Source organism: Arachis stenosperma, chromosome 10 (genome assembly GCF_014773155.1).
Source record: "Arachis stenosperma cultivar V10309 chromosome 10, arast.V10309.gnm1.PFL2, whole genome shotgun sequence".
Lineage (NCBI taxonomy): Eukaryota > Viridiplantae > Streptophyta > Magnoliopsida > Fabales > Fabaceae > Arachis > Arachis stenosperma.
Window position 1 is genome coordinate 102,570,931 of NC_080386.1, and position 3,956 is coordinate 102,574,886.

Consider the following 3,956-nt stretch of genomic DNA (forward strand, 5'->3'; position numbering starts at 1 on the left):
ACCAGTGGTTCAACCACAGAGGAGGCTAAATCCAGCCATGAAGGAGGTGGTGCAGAAAGAGGTCACTAAATTACTAGAGGCTGGGATCATTTATCCTATTTCTGATAGCCCCTGGGTGAGCCCTGTCCAAGTTGTTCCCAAAAGGGAGGCATGACAGTGGTTCATAATGAAAAAAATGAACTGGTTCCCACAAGGACAGTCACAGGGTGGCGCATGTGTATTGACTACAGAAGGCTCAATACAGCCACCAGAAAGGATCATTTTCCTTTACCATTCATAGACCAAATGCTAGAAAGACTAGCTGGCCATGATTATTACTGCTTTTTGGATGGCTATTCAGGCTACAACCAAATTGCAGTAGACCCTCAGGACCAAGAGAAAACAGCATTCACCTGCCCTTCAGGCGTGTTTGCCTATAGGAGAATGCCTTTTGGTCTGTGCAATGCACCTGCAACCTTCCAAAGGTGCATGCTCTCTATCTTCTCAGATATGGTAGAGAAATTTCTGGAAGTCTTCATGGATGACTTCTCAGTATATGGAGACTCATTTAGCTCCTGTCTTAACCACCTATCACTTGTCCTGAAAAGATGCCAAGAGACTAACTTGGTTTTAAACTGGGAGAAATGTCACTTTATGGTGACTGAAGGAATTGTCCTTGGGCACAAAATTTCAAGCAGGGGAATAGAGGTGGATAAGGCAAAGGTAGAGGTAATTGAAAAATTACCACCACCTGCCAATGTTAAGGCAATCAGAAGCTTTCTGGGACATGCAGGATTTTACAGAAGGTTTATCAAGGATTTTCGAAAATTGCCAAACCTCTGAGTAATCTGCTAGCTGCTGACACTCCATTATCTTTGATAATGAGTGTCTGCAGGCATTTGAGACCCTGAAAGCTAAGCTGGTCACAGCACCAGTTATCTCTGCACCAGATTGGGCATTACCATTTGAATTAATGTGTGATGCCAGTGATCATGCCATTGGTGCAGTGTTGGGACAGAGGCATAATAAACTTCTGCATGTCATTTATTATGCCAGCCGTGTTCTAAATGATGCACAGAAGAATTACACAACCACAGAAAAAGAATTACTTGCAGTGGTTTATGCCATTGACAAGTTTAGATCCTACCTAGTAGGATCCAAAGTGATTGTGTACACTGACCATGCTGCTCTTAAATACTTACTCACAAAGCAGGATTCAAAACCCAGGCTTATCAGATGGGTGTTGCTTCTGCAAGAGTTTGATATAGAAATAAGAGACAGAAAAGGGACAGAGAATCAGGTAGCTGATCATCTGTCCAGAATAGAGCCAGTAGTTGGGGCGTCCCTCCCTTCTGCTGAGATTTCTGAGACTTTCCCAGATGAGCAATTATTTGCCATTCAGGAAGCTCCATGGTTTGCAGACATTGCAAACTATAAAGCTGTGAGGTTCATACCCAAAGAGTACAGTTACATGCAGAAAAAGAAATTAATTTCAGATGCCAAGTACTACCTTTGGGATGAACCATATCTCTTTAAGAGATGTGCTGACGGAGTGATCCGCAGGTGTGTACCCAGAGAAGAAGCACAGAGGATCCTATGGCACTGCCATGGATCACAGTATGGAGGACATTTTGGAAGTGAGGGAACAGCCACTAAAGTCCTCCAATGTGGCTTCTACTGGCCTACTCTCTATAAAGATTCCCGAGAGTTTGTGCGTAACTGTGACAGTTGCCAAAGAGCTGGTAACCTGCCTCATGGATATGCCATGCCTCAACAAGGGATATTAGAGATAGAGCTGTTTGATGTATGGGGAATTGACTTCATGGGGCCATTCCCACCATCATACTCAAACACTTACATTCTGGTGGCAGTGGACTATGTATCTAAGTGGGTAGAAGCAATTGCTACGCCCACTAATGATACTAAGACCGTACTGAAATTCCTCCAGAAGAACATTTTCAGCAGATTTGGCGTTCCCAGAGTGCTAATCAGTGATGGGGGCACTCATTTCTGCAATAAACAACTATACTCTGCTATGGTCAGATATGGAATTAGCCACAAAGTGGCAACTCCGTATCATCCACAGACAAATGGGCAAGCAGAGGTCTCTAACAGAGAACTAAAAAGAATTCTAGAACGGACTGTAATGGCCCGAAGAAAGGATTGGGCAAAGAGCTTGGATGATGCTCTGTGGGCATACAGAACAGCATTCAAGACTCCTATAGGCACCTCTCCATACCAATTGGTGTATGGGAAGGCCTGCCATTTGCCTGTGGAACTGGAACATAAAGCCTACTGGGCAACCAGATTCCTAAACATGGATGCACAGTTAGCTGGTGAAAAAAGACTGCTACAGCTGAATGAGCTAGAGGAGTTCAGACTCAATGCCTTTGAAAATGCAAAAATTTATAAGGAAAAGGCAAAGAAATGGCATGACAGGAAATTGTCAACCAGAGTCTTTGAGCCAGGACAAAAAGTTCTGCTCTTCAACTCTAGGCTCAAACTGTTTCCAGGAAAACTCAAATCCCGTTGGGGGGTCCATATGTGATTACAGGAGTGTCACCATATGGATATGTTGAGCTTCAGGATATTGATTCTGATAAGAAGTTCATTGTTAATGGACAGAGAATCAAACATTATCTTGAAGGAAACTTTGAGCAGGAGTGCTCAAAACTGAGACTAGAGTGATTCTCAGTGAAAGTCCAGCTAAAGACAGTAAAGAAGCGCTTACTGGGAGGCAACCCAGTCATTAGTAGGTTGTATGATTTGTTCTTACAGAGGCAAATATCAAAAAATGAAGGAATTCACAGAGTTACAGAAGGATTCAGCTCAAAAAGCAGAGAAAATGAGCTTACTGGCGAAAAAAACGCCAGTAAGGTGCATTTTGGGCGTTAAACGCCAGAATGGGTACCATTCTGGGCGTTTAACGCCAGTAATGGTACCATTTTGGGCGTTAAACGCCAGAATAGGTACCATTCTGGGCGTTTAACGCCAGGTGTGCAGCATCACTGGGCGTTCAGAAAAACGCCCAGTGAGGAAGGTTTTCTGGCGTTTAACGCCAGCCAGGGTACCTGGCTGGGCGTTAAACGCCCAAAAAGGGTGCCAAGTGGGCGTTAAACGCCAGAATGGGTGCCATTCTGGGCGTTTAACGCCAGAAAGGTGGGGGGGACCACATTTTTGTTTTCAACTCAAATTTTTTCAAACTTTCCTCTTTTTACCCATAATCTTCTGCATAAATGCACTTCAACCTTTCATCATTCACTTTCAAATCTTCACAAATCAAAACCATTCTTCAAATCTATTTCAAAATAATCTCAAATCTTCTTCAAAAACTCACCCTTTTCTCAAATTTTTTCAAAATCTTTTCAAATTTCCTTTCAAATCTCTCTTTTGTTTTCGAAATTCTCCTCCCCCCACTCTATAAATGAACGTTCCTCACCCCTCCTTCCTCACACCATTCGAATTTCCTCTCTCTCTCTCTTCTCTTCTTTCTTTCTTTTTGCTTGAGGACAAGCAAAACCTCTAAGTTTGGTGTGCTTTTCCGTGATCACTAAGCTAAGATCTATCAAGATCATGGCTCCCAAGGGAAAACAAACCAACTCAAGAGGAAAGAAAGAGACTAATCCAAAGAATCTTTGGAATGAAGAGAAGTTCTTAACCAAAGAACATGAAGACCATTATCACAAAATAATGGGTCTGAGGTCAGTGATCCCGGAAGTTAAATTTGATCTGAAAGAAGATGAATATCCGGAGATCCAAGAGCAAATTCGAAACAGAGGTTGGGAAGTTCTGACCAATCCTGAGACAAAGGTTGGAAGGAACATGGTTCAGGAATTCTACTCAAATCTGTGGCTAACAGATAAGCAAAGAATGACTGGAACCGCTTACCATACCCACAGAACCATGGTCAGAGGGAAAGTTATGTACTTCCATCTGGACAAAATAAGAGAAATCTTCAAACTACCTCAACTACAAGA